This window comes from Ceratotherium simum, chromosome 36, assembly GCF_057802395.1.
Source record: "Ceratotherium simum simum isolate JZ-2026a chromosome 36, ASM5780239v1, whole genome shotgun sequence".
Classification (NCBI taxonomy): domain Eukaryota; kingdom Metazoa; phylum Chordata; class Mammalia; order Perissodactyla; family Rhinocerotidae; genus Ceratotherium; species Ceratotherium simum.
This window is the reverse complement of record NC_141935.1, coordinates 8629528-8645974: the sequence shown is the minus strand read 5'-3', so window position 1 is coordinate 8645974 and position 16447 is coordinate 8629528. Positions and strand designations below refer to the sequence as shown.

General features: G+C 39.2%; 1 long non-coding RNA gene across 2 annotated transcripts in view; it reads left to right on the top strand.

Annotated features, from left to right (window-relative positions):
- The window catches only part of LOC147912344 (uncharacterized), a 170723-nt gene extending 167310 nt beyond the window's left edge, over nt 1-3413 (top strand). For both annotated transcript variants that reach the window (XR_015550013.1, XR_015550014.1), the window contains 2 exons: nt 1966-2018; nt 3129-3413. This is a non-coding gene — a long non-coding RNA (uncharacterized LOC147912344). The remainder of the gene's footprint in view (nt 1-1965; nt 2019-3128) is intronic.
- The last annotated feature ends 13034 nt before the right edge of the window (nt 3414-16447 follow it).

The following is a 16447-nucleotide window of genomic DNA, read 5'->3' as shown; positions in this document are numbered from 1 at the left end:
TTCATCCAACTGGTTTTCTATGTTTACTTAGTTGGAGCAGGAAAAAATCTTTTTGATTTCCAGTGATCCATCCCACCCTATTCATTTATACTGGAAAAATATTGGCTTTTTTTTCCTTATAGAAAGGGCATCAAAATATTTTTTAATCAATGTTTTCATTCATTCATTCATTCATTCAGTAAACATCAGTAGAACACCCCTTCTCAGTTGGGCACTGCATTAGACACTGAGATTTCAGGTTTAAATGGCAAGTCAGATGTGTAAACATGAAATGACTGTCCCCTGTGGTAATAGCCATAATATACCTGTGAAAGGGCTGTTTAAATGCAAGAGTATAGTTAGGGACTCCATGTGAGGAGTTCGAGCAGGACTCATGGATGAGTGGAGATCGGGCTGGGAATTAAAGAATGAGTAAAAATTTAATCAGAAGTGTGGGAATAGTTTCTGAAAAAGAGTGGTTTTAAAAAAGAGCATGATATATTCAGTGTGCCAAATAATTCTTTGTGATAGATATATAGGGTGAAAGGAGATTATTGAAATGGAGGGGAATGGTAGGGATGGGAGTATAAAATATACTTAATAAAAATTAAGTTAATTAACTAGCAATTGATAAGCAATTGATATATTTAGGTTTAGTATCTTGATTCCCTTGAAACCAGTAGACTTCAGTGTTTTTGGACTTTGATCTAAGACCTTACAAAAATAAAAATCTGTTGACTCCTCAATACTAGGCATATTTAGTTTATTTCGCCTGTTCTTAGTTTGCAAGTTTGGGGCAGTGGGGCTTACCTAATAGAAGATATTGGTGTGAAGACTTATTAGTTGAGTATATTTGGTATTCTCACTCAATTGTGTAATCAGGCCACTATGATGGGAATCCAGGCTCTGCCACTTACTATGTGACCATGGGCTAGTTACTCAACTTCTCCAAGAGGCAGATTGAATCAACCAATAATTTTTAGTAAATTATTTTGACTTGCAATATTCTTGACCTGAATGCATCCAGTGCTGTGATAGAGCTGGCTTGCAGGAGCTTTGAGAGTGACGATGAGCACCTCTCCTCAACTCCATGTTTCCTGATGTCACGTTGGTGGCTTGAAATTGGGCACAGTGGGAATTTTTACACTACAGAAATCATCAAATCAGGGCCGGCCCCGTGGCTTGGTGGTTAAGTGAGCGCGCTCCACTGCTGGCGACCCGGGTTCGGATCCTGGGCTCGCACCGACACGCTGCTTCTCTGGCCATGCTGAGGCCACGTCCCACATACAGCAACTAGAAGGATGTGCAGCTATGACATACAACTATCTACTGGGGCTTTGGGGGGAAAAAATAAATAAATAAAAATCTTTAAAAAAAAAAAAAAGAAATCATCAAATCAACAAATCAGAGCTTTTATTCCCCCTACACAGTGAGCTGGTTTACATTCATGCTATTGAGTCCCTCTTTGCATTATCTGAGCCACTAAGCAATGTTTAACTCCTATAAGTGATAAAGGAGAGGAAAGAAAATTGACTCCAAAATTTTTTACTCTGTTTATGGCATTGTTGTAGCTTACAAGTACTAGTTTGCATCTAACTTGAATTTTTCTTTATATACCATTGATTTTTCAAAAAACAGTTTCATTAAGGCAAAGGTTTACCTCCCTAAAATGCAGGGATTTGTGTGTGCATGTGCTGTTTTAACCAAAGATTGTTTGTTTGCATACAAGAGAAATTCTAGCTTAAATGAAAAGGATATCTATTGGGGACAAAAGGGGGAAACTTCAAAAAATCAAGCATATCTATGCCCGAAAATGCATAGGGATGTGGGATACCCCACGTTCTTGAATCTGGAGGCTGGGAAGCTGTTTTTCCCATCTTGCTCTTTCTTTTGAAGGATGTGTTTTCCAGTCTCTGCTTTTCTATTGATGTCTTTACCAATCTTCCGTATCTTTTTGTTGATTGGCTTTCTCTGCTTACTCATCAGATGCCACGTGACCCAGAATACCATTCCAGCCTTCAACTATGCATATGTCTGCCGTAAGTATCCTCTGTGTCTCTCTCTGTCTTAAATGTATTTAAATTCTCTTGAGAGAACCAGTAGACTCAGTCCAACTTGTGGCTGTGACCTCCTTGAGTGAGTTGCCCACAGCTGTTCAGTCTGTCATGGCCACAAGAACAGGGGTCCTGTAATACAGATTCAGATATCCAAGATCACACTTTTAGTGAGGCCTACAGGTGGGGAACTTTCTAGAATAGGGCCCAGGGTTGGGGCAGACACCCCCAAATGTGTTTGCTACAAATTTTAGCAAACAAATTGGAATAATTGAAACCCTAATTTCCTCTCAGAGCACATTAATGGATTCATGGGTTACATTTCTTTCTTTCTTTCTGTATTTAGCAACCTGTCCAACTATGAAAAATCACTGATAATAACACTTGGCGTTCTTTCCAACAAATCAAATCATTGAATGATTTACTTGACTGTCATCACACATAGGGAATGTTTTCCTTTATTGTTTTAAAAATGCCTTTTATAGTCTAGTATTACAAAATGACCTAATTAACTGAAAAACTATATAATCAGCTCCTTAAAAATCCATAAAGAAAAACATAATAAGCGTAGTAACCCAAGAAATAATAAAGTATAAATTAATAATACAGAGCAGTGGGAAACATATCTAATAAACATTATTAGTTCAAAAATAGAAATTTCATGTTCTTGGTACTAACATAATTTTTCAAATAATACATCTTTCTTGCTGATAGAGATCTAGCTTGGATTTATTTCTCTGTTGCAGTAAATGTGAAAAATTGCCAAAATTTTCTCACTGAGGTTTTCATCACTGACATTGTGAAAATATCACTTTCTTGGGGCCTGTGCAGTGGCATAGTGGTTAAGTCCGCGTACTCTGCTTCGGTGGACTGGAGTTCACAGGTTCGGATCCCGGGAGCAGACCAACACACCGCTTGTCAAGCCCTGCCGTGATGGCGTCCCATATGAAGCGGAGGAAGATGGGCACAGATGTTAGTCCAGGGCCAATCTTCCTCAGCAAAAAGAGGAAGATTGGCAACAGATGTTAGCTCAGGGCTAATCTTCCTTACCAAAAAAAATATATATATATATATATCACTTTCTTCCCCTAACAGGACTGTTGAGGAAAAACACCACAACGTGGCTCCTCTCATAAGACCACGTTTCAGAAAGTTGGCCAGAGGAGATGTTGGAGATGGGAGGCAAATATTTCAATAAACAGGTTTCTTTGAAATTACATTTATGTTAGTCTCATCAGTGCTTTACTTCTGACTAAATGTCTTTTGAATTCTTGGGTTTTTAAAATGAAGAAAAAAAATAAACTGTTGGAAATGGTGTTGTTTCTGGATAAGGGAAGTCTTAGAGACGGCCGTCCGCTAGTGGCCCAGGGCGAGGCTCAGTAGCAGAGAGCGTGAGTGCCCCTGGATAGCCTGAGAAATGTGAACGTGGAGCAGAGGCAAAACGAGGGGCCCGCACAGGCTCTTCTCTTTCACGGTTTTGTTAGGTGCCATTATTACCTCTGACTGCATGCTTCCTGCGATCTTCGAAAGTCCCTCCATTCCATTAGGAACAGATGAGTTTTTCACATGCAACGTGTCCTCCCTTCCCTCTGTAGGGAAACACCAAGTGATCATGATGGCATTTGACTTGCATGCTTTCCTGCTGAGAGAAAGGGGGTTTCAGCATGGCATTTAGGGAGAGAGGAGGACAAAATAGGGTAAGATAAGCCAGAAAGAGCAGTGAAGCGCATCTAATATTTCTCTGAGGGCAAGTTTGTGTGTATTTTCCAGAGGTGGATTTTAGCTTGGGTGACACAGATGGATGCCTCGAGTCCTTGGCTCTCTCCTCCTGGCACCATCCAGGGAATGCTTTGCTCCAGGTGCTGGTGGAAAGAGTCTTCATTTGGCTCAGGGGATCACGGGGAGGGATGGAGTGTTCCTTCCCCAGTAGCTGCTGATGCAAGTGGGTATGAGTTTGAGCCCAGGAGACATATCTTTTCATATTTGTTTCTCATTTCCAACTTTCAAGAAGTTACAGATCTCATATATAAAAATCTTTGCTGAAAGCCCAGCATGGCTACCTCTGTGAGGAAGCAATGAAAGTGAGGCTTGACTGTTAGTGGGGAGGAAAGAGGAAGCTTCTCAGAATTAAATTTTTCCTTCTCCATTTTGCTTTTTCAGAAAAGGGAACAAATGAGAAGCAGTTTTCAATTGTTTTCCTTCCCTTAGAAGTACTGAAAAAATGAAAAATCTGTCAGAGTGAAATGTCATTCTCTTCTTTCTCTTTGTGTCAAGTGACATGCATAATACACAGAACACACAATGATAATAAGGGACACACTTATCTATCAGAAAGACCAAAATTAACCAGATTATCTAAGTCAAGTTTGTAGGAGGTTGTGTTAGGAGAAGCAGAGGCAACAACGGCAGCATTCGGTGAGCGGTCTTTAACCTCGTGGAGAGTCAGAGGAAGCCTTCCTGAGGAAGTGGTGTTGCACCTGAGAGTGCAGGGACATTTTCTTAGGTGAAGAGGAGAGAGTACCTGTCAGAGGGAATAATGGAAATGTGAAATTTGAGAGCAAGGGATGGTGCGTTCAGAATCTTTGGCATTTAGCCCACTCAGGAAATAGTGGGAGAGGCGTCGGAAGCTGGCTGAGGTCCCATGAAGAGGTTTGGATTTTATCCCAAAATTAAATGAGGAGCCTCTGAAGGGATTTAATCAGGGGTGCGACAAGTCTGAATTTTTATTTAGAATATCATTCTGGCTACCCTATGGAGAATGGCCTGGAGTGAGGCTGAGAGGCTGTTACAGTGGCCTTTCAAGAAAGCAAAGGGGTCTGTGCCTGGTGGCTGTAATAGAAATGAGGAGGCAGAGAGATGAGAGAGATTTATAGGCAGAATTCACAAGATTTGGTGCAGCAGGAGGTGGGGAAGATGGAAATGTCTTCCAAATTTTCTGGCTGGTCCCAAACCCACAGAGAGTAAGAGGTGGTTTGCAGTCTTGTTCTTTGCGTTGCCTCTGCCCGGGAACTAGTTTAGATCACTTTATACATTTCTTTACTGTAGAATTATAATGACTTATACAATAGCCTGGTGCTCTATGGTACTTCGCGTATCTTCATATCCCATATCTACATCACCCCTGTATGTAGGCCTGTGTAGAGATAAGCAGGCAGGTTTAGAGAAGTCTGAAGTAACTGCTCAAGGTCATTTTTTTTTTTTTGAGACCAGCCCTGAGCTAACATCCGCCAGTCCTCTTCTTTTTTTGCTGAGGAAGACTGGCCCTGGGCTAACATCCGTGCCCATCTTCCTCCACTTTAATGGGCCGCCACCACAGCATGGCTTGCCAAGCGGTGCGTCGGTGCGCGCCCGGGATCCGAACCGGTGAACCCCGGGCCACCGCAGCAGAGCGCGAGCACTTAACTGCTTGCGCCATCAGGCCAGCCCCTCAAGGTCATTTTAAAGGGCCAGTGCTGGAGCTGGGATTGAAGCTCAAGTCTACTTGGTTACAAAGTTTTTGCTCTGTCCACCACAACTACTCACAGCCCGTTCATGTGTTTAAGGACCCATTCTTGAAAGAATCCCTGATGAGTAGGTATATTCATCATCTTGTTTGGCCCTCACACTCACCCTGGGAGGTAGATAGTGCTGTGCCCCAACTTACAGAGAAGGCAAAATTGGCTCAAAGCATATAAAATTATTGCCTGTGTTTCTGTGGTGTGAGGACACCCTGGAACTCTGGTTTCTAGACTGCAGAACTCAGTCTCTCAAGGATGACCTGAGCCAGCAACTGTAAAACGTCCAGTATGGTGAATCGTGTGTCATAGTTGATTAGAGCTGCCATTCTTGACTGCTCGTTTCAATACCCATGTGATCCGGCACAGTGCTTCTTAATACAGGGAAGAAAATATGAGTGTGGTTGTGTCCACAGATGACACAAAGGGCTGTGTGTGTGTGTTTGAGTGTGTAAGAGTGTTCATTCTAGAGACATCTGAGTGGAATTTTAAAGTTTAACTTTTAGAGAGCAATCTTATTTTCTTCATTTTGCACTTGGTCAAGGTTATCTCTTGATAACCCCTACATACTGATGAACTTTAATAAGTATTTTTTTTTTTTTTTGGTGAGGAAGATTAGCCCTGAGCTAACATCCATTGGCAATCCCCCTCTTTTTGCTGAGGAAAATCGGCCCTGGGCTAACACCTGTGCCCATCTTCCTCTACTTTATATGAGATGCCGCCACAGCATAGCTTGATAAGCGGTGTGTTGGTCTGCTCCCGGCATCCGAACCTGTGAATTCTGGGCCACTGAAGCGGAGTGCACAAACTTAACCACTATGCCACTGCGCAGGCCCCTTTAATGATTACTTAGAAGGAATCCACTGATAAAACCAAAACGGAGATACTAGAAGAAAAGGAAACTTAGTATATTTAATTTAAAAGGTCAGAAAACATTTCTTGGAAATAAATATGCAATTGTACTATGAGTACAACTTGCTTGAGTCCAGTAAGCCCATCATTCTTGAGAGTAAATTGCTGGTAACATGACTGCAGGGGGTCATTTTGTGTCTCTCTAAGCTCCACACTGGATGCTCATCAGGACCTCTGACGAGGCTGGGGAGTGTGGGCTCTGACTGGGCTTATTCCCCTACGAATCTGGCTTCCAGAATGGGAGAAGGTCAGAGAGGAAATGAGTTGCTGTAGAACGTAGTCTCCACTGTTCTCCAGGCTCCCTCTGTCATTGACTCACCTCCTCTCTCTCCACCTTCCCGCCACCTCCTTAATTCTTATGGAATGATCACCTTAGCCTATGGTTCTGGCAAAGAGACCTCCAACAATTCCCAGTGAATACCTTTGCAAGGGCCTTCACCCTTCCTGATGGACTACAAGAGTGGTTTATAAATGGCACCTCAGTGTTTCATCTTCCAAAATGTCTAGTTGATGGCAGGAGGGACCAGGGGCAGAGATTTTCAGCTGATCCTGTCTTTAACCTGCTTCATTTCAACTTTATGGCTGATGAATATAGTCATATCATATTGTCGTTGCCAGTCAAGTGAGAGATTGATGCAGATCACCAAAATCAGAAGACAGACTCTACAGTTGTCTTAGTCTGTGGCTGGACTCTGCCGTGAGGAATCGTGGCAGAGACATCTCTGGAAGGATTAAAAGCTGTGGCCCTGACCCAGCAGAGTCATAGATGATCTTGAAGGGAGATGCTCAGAGTTTTACGGGGAGTGATTTGAAAGGGTGGGGAGAATTTTTTCTCTGCTGCCTGCATTTTGTTCCCGAAAACGCCAGGGACGATATATACCATCTTTATACACTATAGACATTAATGGGGAAATGACTTATTACTTTTTGACAAAATGTTCTGATGATTATAGCTTGTAAAACTTTTGATTTCTGAGCTACTGGCATCCAAACTGCAGGGTTTCTTGCCTACATAACCTAAAATAAACAGTTTGCAAAAAGATAATGGGTTGAGATTGCCTGAGAAGTAGGGCACAGGAAGAAACAGAGCAGGCCCTGGGCAGTCAGTTCTTGCATGAGTGTGTTAGTTTCTAGAATTCCAAAAAGAAGTTTATATGATAGAAAGAACTGGCTGATGTGTCATTTCAGCATAGGTTTTCACCACAGCATGATTTTGAAAAAAACAGATCTGGGCCTAAATTACAAATTCATAAGTACACACTCTCAAAACACACATACACACACACAGACACACACACACACAGAGTCGCACCAAATGCTTCTGGCTCATAATACTCCCAATGCATCTCTACACACTGTTCTTTCTTCATTTGGCTACAAACTCTAAAAAGTACACAAAAGTAGAAGATTAAAAACTTATCTTGCTATTATATCCAGATGATTGTCTTTATTTCCAAATCTTATCACAGGATTTTTTTTTTTTACAGGTTTTTCTCTTACTCAAATACTTGGATCCTTTCCTTAAGTCTTTCTCTTTCATCTCTGTCTGTGTCTCCCTCTCTATCTCATCTGTAGGTCTGTCTATATACCCATCATCATCATAATCTTCCCTTATGTTTCTCTCTACCCTGTTACATATCCATAATGTGATATATATGATATACATACACACACGCATATAAACAGCAGCCATGCTGCTAATAGAGGCTCTGGTGATAGAATGTGCTACATCTACATAGGACAGTAAATGACTAAATTAAATAAGTACTCCGTGGCCCTTAATTAACTGTGAGCGGCAAAAATCAGCACTAACTCCTGTTCCGTGTCTGGTTAGTTTTCCCCTTCCTTCCCTGGTCATCATTTTATTTTTTCTTACTCCCACGTTGGGCAAGGAGATTATCAACCCCTTAATGAGCCCACAGGAAATACCGGCTATGAACTAGGAATGTCTCCACTGCCCCCTTCCTCGTAGCACAAATGAACGGGGTCTAGGACGAACATTTGAAAGGAAAGAACATTTAAATGTCAATATATTTTCTGTCTCCTTTTAATTATCCCCCTTCTTTCTCCTTCTCCATCTGTCTTTAGCACATAAACAGGCATGCTCATTTAAAGTGTTATTTCACTCTAGGAGGTACTTTTTAGGAATATGGAAAACGGCTGAAGGAAGAGAAAAACGTTATCAAACCTACATTCTGATTGACGTTGAAACGATGTGAGTTGCTCTTCTTTTGAAAGTGAAAGTGAGAATCTGAAGTGTGAACCAGAGAGAGATGCTCATACGAGGCTCTTGATTTCTTCTGTTTGAGGGAGAGAATATCAGAGAAGAAAAAGGGAAAATTATGTCAGCAAATATAGTAGCATGTGGAATCTACACCTGCCAGATATTCAGACCTTACTGTTCATGAACTTAATAACTTCCAAATCATAAAGGAAGCAGTAAAACTTAGTCTGAATATATGCAAAGAACGGTAACCCAACTTTGTAAATATAATAAAATATTTTTCATACATGCACACGAACACTAGTTTATTCTCACTCTGAAGTTATTAACTGACATTAAGAAAAATTTAAATGCTATAAAAACAGAGACTTGTGTAATCATCATCAGCATTCACAGCCTAACACAATGTGTGTAAATTCAAAAAAAAATTGAGGGGGCCAGCCCCGTGGCTTGGCGGTTAAGTGCGCGCGCTCCGCTGCTGGCGGCCCAGGTTCGGATCCCAGGCGCGCACTGACACACCGCTTGTCCAGCCATGCTGAGGTGGCGTCCCACATACAGCAACTAGAAGGATGTGCAACTATGACGTACAACTATCTACTGGGGCTTTGGGGAGAAAAAGGGAAAAAAAGGAGGAGGATTGGCAATCGATGTTAGCTCAGAGCCGGTCTTCCTCAGCAAAAAGAGGAGGATTAGCATGGATGTTAGCTCAGGGCTGATCTTCCTCAAAAAAAAAAAAAAATTGAACAAGAAGCATATTCTAATACATCGATATACTCTATTGTTTGTTGTAGAAGAATATCTAATGGAATATTTTCAAGGTTGTTTTAATTTACTCTGAGTGGAAGCTTTGCTCCGTTAATTTATCAGCACAGTTTGCCAATCTGAGCTTGGACTTAGATGTAGGAAAGAAATGCTCTAGCTTTTTTCAAGTGTTGCAGAAATCATTTTCTGAGGCACATGATGATTATGATTTGTTAGTTACTTAATAATGCCAAAAAAGGGTTTACTTTGTAAACAGAATGAATTTAGCCAAAATCTGGAGTACCGTCATCATCAGAGATACAATTCTTTTTTTTTTTTTCCGGTAAAATTTTGACTTTTATGTTATTTTGCTGAGCTAAGCTGTCTGAATAGAGGGATTATATATATATTCGCAAAAATTCCCTACTTGCCCAGAATGTGCCATAAGAATCAACCACAGAGAGAAAAACATGAATCAAGCATTAAGTCATTAAACCGAACCTAATAGGCATTTATTCAGTGGGCCTTATGAATGGGAGTCATGCCCCATTTAAAATCTAACTGAAATGATTGCACATTTCATTAGTGAAGATAATTACCAATTTGTTCCTTCCCCCAAAATCATGTATGTATGAAAAACACTGTTAGAAGGTAAACAGTATTACCTTCAGAATACAGAGTCAAGAGAGCCTATTTAAATAGGATCAGCCGAGTAATAGGTTTGTTCCATTTCTTTACCTTTTTTTTTAAGAATTGAGACTTTAGAAAAATAATGCCCAAGTTTATCTCACAAATCAGTGTAAAATGATTTGTTCTTTTTCCATCAATGATTCCAATGCATTCAATATCAGTTTCTTAATATTAAAAACAAGCTCATACTTAAAAATACTCAAATGACTTACAAGTATGAACATTCAGTATCTTCATTTACACAGAAATACTATGTCTCCCATCCCTAAATATCTGGTTGGGTAATGAGGGGAAGGACCAGTGTTCTCGTTCTGGTTTTGCAGCTAACTAGTTGTGCATCTTGGACACATAACTGAACCCCACTGAACTTCAGTGACTTCTGTAAATTAAGAGTGTGCAAATAGATGATTTCTAGACTCTTTCATCTTAAAACAATAATATTCTGCTGTGAAAACGCTAGTTCTACACCTATTCACTGCCTGGTACTTTCTCATGTGAAGGGCTATATATCAATTTCCAAAATAAATGATACCCATGAGAAATTTATTTTTGGGGCCGGCCCTGTGGCTTAGTGGTTAAGTGCGCGCGCTCCGCTACTGGCGGCCCAGGTTCGGATCCCCGGCACGCACCAACACACCACTTCTCCGGCCATGCTGAGGCCGCGTCCCACATATAGCAACTAGAAGGATGTGCAACTATGACATACAACTATCTACTTTGGGAAAAAAAAGGCTTTGGGAAAAAAAAGGAGGAGGATTGGCAATAGATGTTAGCTCAGAACCAGTCTTCCTCAGCAAAAAGAGGAGGATTAGCATGGATGTTAGCTCAGGGCTGATCTCCTCACAAAAAAAAAAAAAAAAGAAATTTATTTTTTGGTGGTCAGAGGGGGTTTGCATTAATCTGCGTGTCATTCCATTTGACTTTTTGATAACTAAATGTGATTATCTCCTTACCCAAAATGTAACAATGAACTAATTTTTACTGAGTGCCTATTATATGCCAGGCATAGCACTCTGTGCCAAGGTGTAATGCTGAGCAGTACTCACTGGGAACTTTCCCTCTTAGAGCACACACTGGAGGAAAGAGATAGGTATTAATCCAATGTGACCCTGTCAGTAAGCCCTATGGTAGCTGGAAAAAGTTGTCAATTTAGTCCATCAACCTACAAAAACAGAAACCAGTTTAAGAGGCAAAGCATTTATTTGAGATCAAAGAATTGCAGTTCGAGGAGCATAGATTCAGGTAGAAACCCAAATAGTGTCCCAATTACAGGAGAGGCCATCAGGGTTTTTATGGGAAAAAGGGAAGATGAGGTGAGTTGTATTAAAGAAGAGTTCATTGATGCTAGATGATGTAAGGCTAAATTTGTACTTCATGGATTGGCTTGAGATCTGTTCATCAGGCAAAAGGCTAGACTTGTGCTTCATTGATTGGTTAGTGATTCCATCATCCATCAACCATTTTCTTCGTTCCTTAATTCCTAGGCTTCAGCCTGCTTAAGCCAGAAGTGTTATTTTGCTTCAACTAAGCGCCAAGTCCCCTCTCCTGCCTTTCTTTCTCAAATCTGTAAGATAAGCACCATTTTGTTTGGGATACTCAAATTTTTCTGTATGTGGAGTTTCCATAAAACCAGCCAACACTTCTCAGTATGAATGACCTCAATAGCATATCTTGAATGCATTTTTATTCAAAAAGATTCAAAAGGGGGATGGATAATAGGGGCAAGTCAGAGGTGTCTGGGGGTGGGGGAGGGAGCCTTTCAGGTCACTAGAATAACCCTAATAATAAATGTGCAATTACAACCTGAAATGTTAAATATTCTGAAATTCTTTTTTGCACAAACTCTCATGAAAGACTTACCCAAGGAAGTGACACAAATCCTGGGGGAATTGGAAACTGGTTGGCATGTGAAGAAAGAGAGGTTGGTGGGGAGAGAGACACAGACCCCTGGGAAGATTTTTCCTAGAAAAATACAAAGCAGTAAATAAGGGTAATATTCACTCCTACACACTCAAAAAAATCTTGGTAATTTTGATATAATGAAAAAATGTACTAGAGCAGATGAACTTACTGTTCTGAAAACTTACCTCTTTGTAAGTTTTGCATACACAACAGTGGGCAGGAGAATTCACACAGGAAGGATATGTGGGAGTCTGCTAAGACGGCACATGTAACATCCTATACCTGAAGCTGTTACCAGAAAGTCAACAGAATTAACAGTACGGAAAAGGCCAGTGTCCCTTTTAGTTAGCTATTGAAGCTACAGTCTTAAAAACGTGCTGACTTTTTACATGTAAAGTATTGTTAAATTCTAATTGAATATTTCATATTCGCAAATATTGAAAATGCTTTGTCATGTCCAGTTAAAAATCATTTGTAGGAAATTGACATCTAATAGCAAATTTCACCTTTTTTTCCTAGTCCCGTGTTATCTCATTTTCCATCCCTAATTCCATTTTCATGTTTCCGATGCTTGGGACTGGCATTCTCCCCAGTCAATGAGAGATCTCCTGAATGGCATGGGGAAGGTGTGTTTAATTTATGTTTGATGTTCTATTATGTTCAACCCAGTTCTATTTACTGCTGGACTTCTGTGATTCTAAATGTTCATTTTTACAATTTCTTATTTTGAGACCACCATATATGAGTTAAGAGACCACCATAGGAGTTAGAAAAACCTCTTTTTTTTTTTTTTTACTATAATTGCCTTTAAAATTTTTCCATCAATTTTGATTGCCCTTTTCTCTTACATGTGTTTTGCATCCATAATTAATAGTAGACGCAATCAATGAAAACTGCTTAATGATGCTAGGTGGTTTTTTTTGTGATTGTTTTTTATTGAGGTCACATTGGTTTATAACGTTATATAAATTTCAGATGTACATCATTATATTTTGGCTTCTGTATAGACTACATCGTGGTCACCACCAAAAGTCTAGTTTCCATTTGTCACTGTACACATGTGCCCCTTTACCTCTTTCACCCTCCCCCCAAACCCCTTCCCTTCTGGGAACCACCAGTCTATTCTCTGTATCTATGTTGTGTGTGTTTGTGTTGCTTGTTTCTTGTAGTGTATCTACTCTTGTGTTTCTTAATTTTAATGTCTATGATCAGACCTTTCACACGAAAGAGTGAATCCAGCCACTTTCTGGACATAACTTGGTGGTCTGGAAGAGGTTCTCTGAGAACGTGAGGAAACATACTTTTTAAAACATTTTGGTGATAATTTTAATGTAAGCAGGAATAGGCTCTGAAAACACCTGCACATGATTATAAGAAAAGTAATTTAGAACAGGTGAATTTGGAGCAGCTCTTTGGACCCAACTAGAGCCCAGGAACGGGGGAGACTTGGAAAACTAGCAAAAGTAGTAAAGCAAAAAAAATTAGGGTTATGGCAAACTAGTCAGATGACTAAACTCAGTAAGGTTCAGTTATTGTAATATGATTTCCTTCTGAAGAATTCCATCAAGATTGAAGAATTAGAATTAAATGTCTGGATAAATTACTTAATTAAGACAATAACTATGGCTTGAACTCAACAAACATTCTCTAATCCTACATATTATCTTGAGAAAGTAAGATAACTAGCAAATCCTTAATTTGTGTATTTTCATATTTTGGGCTTCTGGAAACTGAAGCAGGGAGATGCTGTGCCTTCCATAAAGTCAAAAAGAGAATAATTTTAAAAATCAGAAGAATTAGAGTCAATATCCCAGACCAGTTTCTAAAATTGAACTTGGTGTTTCTACCTAGAATACCCAAGATATGAGGTGAAATACTTTGGGAAATGTGCTAATAAATGGCCCAGCTACAAAGGCAAACCAGATAGTAGAATTAAATTGCTTATATGGCAAATACTTGTGGAGTCTGTTTCTCCAGTTGACTCAGGCCCTGTAAGGAATTGTGTGAGCAGACTCCATCATAAATAAGGCGGGATGCATGTCATAGCTGCTAGCATCCAGTTCCTAGAATAGTGTCTGGCATATAGAAACTATTCAATAAATATTTGTTGAGTAAATGAAAGTCACAGCTAGATTCTCTGTCTCATTCCCTCTCTTGCTTGCTTGCTTTTAACACTGTGGTTGTGCATGTTTTATGTGTGAGAATTCCAATGCAATTGGGATATTTGTCAAATTGCACACACCTAAATTTACTATTTCAGAGCATTTTATGGCTTTTCTAAGTAAAAATAACAAAGTAAGAAGTATAAAATGCTTCCTATTTTATTTGCTGAAATACAATTGAGAGCTTTTAATGGAGACACTGTGCTAGATACTGGGGCTCCTTATGCATGGGAAACAAGGAACTTTTCAGAGCTCCAGGAACATGGACACAACAAATGAACAACCCAAGTGAAATAAGTGTTATGACAGAAGTGTTTTGCAAGCCAATGACTGAGAGGCTTCAATGTATTGCAATTTATTGATTTATTGGTTTGTTTTAGATATTATTACTTTAAAGGAGTGGTTTTCAAACATTTTTTAATCACATATTTCCTAAAAGTATTTTGAAAAACTATATGCCTCTCCTTCCTTTATAAATTAACAATTCAACTTTTCCATCATAAATGTAAATAGTTGCAAAGGATGTAATTTTCAGTATGCCGTCAGTATTGACATTTAAAAATAAAGTTGTTACATTGCTCCTTTACATATCCAGTGTTAACTAAATGTTCTAATGATTTGATTTCCACCTTGATCCATTAAAATAAAAGTGATCAAGTGCTTCTTTAAAAGTCAGGAATTTTACTTTTTCCCTTTTCTACTTTGAGCTCATAAACTTCCTTCATAATATCGATCCTGATGTTATATATTATTGTGTTTCAAAGTCTTTTATTTATCACCCCCAATTTAATTAAAAAATTCCTTTGACTTAACTACTAAAAATTTAAACTGGTTTAAGTTATGATTCCAATTGTCATTAGTACACAATTGATCAAAAGAACATAGATATAAATTTGGATGAACTATTAAATATAAAAAATAGAAATATTATTTAAATGCACGTTTTAGTGAAATGGATGGATCTAATATTTTCAACCAGTTCATAAATCTGTACTTGAACATTAGTTGCTGCTAGCTTGTGGAGGGGCTCGGAATCAACTTTAATTCTGGTTTTCGTTTTAAGGATATAAATGCTAAAGAACCAGGAAGTAGTTTTCTTACAGCAAGTCACTCACCACTTTGACTCTTTTCAAGTTATACACCAAAAATCATGTGGCCACTTAGCAGTAAAATATGTATTTAATAATTTATCAGCTGACAGCACTGATTGGGTTCTCCTTCAGTTTTGTTAAGAGCAAAACATTTGGACACACCTGACTTGTAAGAAGATGTTACTCGTCATTCAAGCTATTCATTTTCTTAACATTCAACACCAAAATTTCAATATTTCCTCTTGTTTGGTGCCTCAGAAGTTTTCACATGCCAGGATGATGTTATTTCTCTCTTTTGTGAAATAGGAGAAGGGGGATTATAAAAGTAGTAGTAAGAAAGCTGGTTCTTTGTTTTTTTTTATATTTATTATTATTTTTTTTAATTTTTTGTTTATTGCAGTAACATTGGTTTATAACATTGTGTAAATTTCAGGTGTACATCATTGTACTTCTATTTCTGCATAGATTACATCATGTTCATCACCCAAATTCTAATTACAACCCATCACCACACACGTGCTGAATTATCCCTTTCGCCCTCCTCCCTCCCCCCTTCCCCTCTGGTAACCACCAATCCAATCTCTGTCTCTAAGTGTTTGTTTATTGTTGTTATTATCTACTACTTAATGAAGGAAATCATGCGGTATTTGACCTTCTCCCTCTGACTTATTTCACTTTGCATAATACCCTCAATGTCCATCCATATTGTCACAAATGGCTGAATTTCATCGTTTCTTATGGCTGAGTAGTATTCCACTGTGTATATATACCACACCTTCTTTATCCATTCGTCCCTTGATGGGCACTTAGATTGCTTCCAAGTCTTGGCTATTGTGAATAACGCTTCAATGAACACAGGGGTGCATGCATCTTTACGCATTGGTGTTTTCAAGTTCTTTGGATAAATACCCAGCAGTGGAATAGCTGGATCATATGGTAGTTCTATCCTTGATTTTTTGAGGAATCTCCATACAGCTGGTTCTGAATGATGCTTTTGTCTCAGGTAGTGGGCTGGCAAATTAGTTTTAGGAAAGACTACATATGGTTAGGCAGGTGTGGAAACTGACTTCCTTAAAACTGACCCTTCTCACCTACTATGTGGAAAGTCCTGTGCCCCACGGGCATTTGTACCCCAGTTTAAAGGCAGCTGCAGTAGGGTATCAAGAAAAAGGACAACTGAATTCTATTATAGACAACT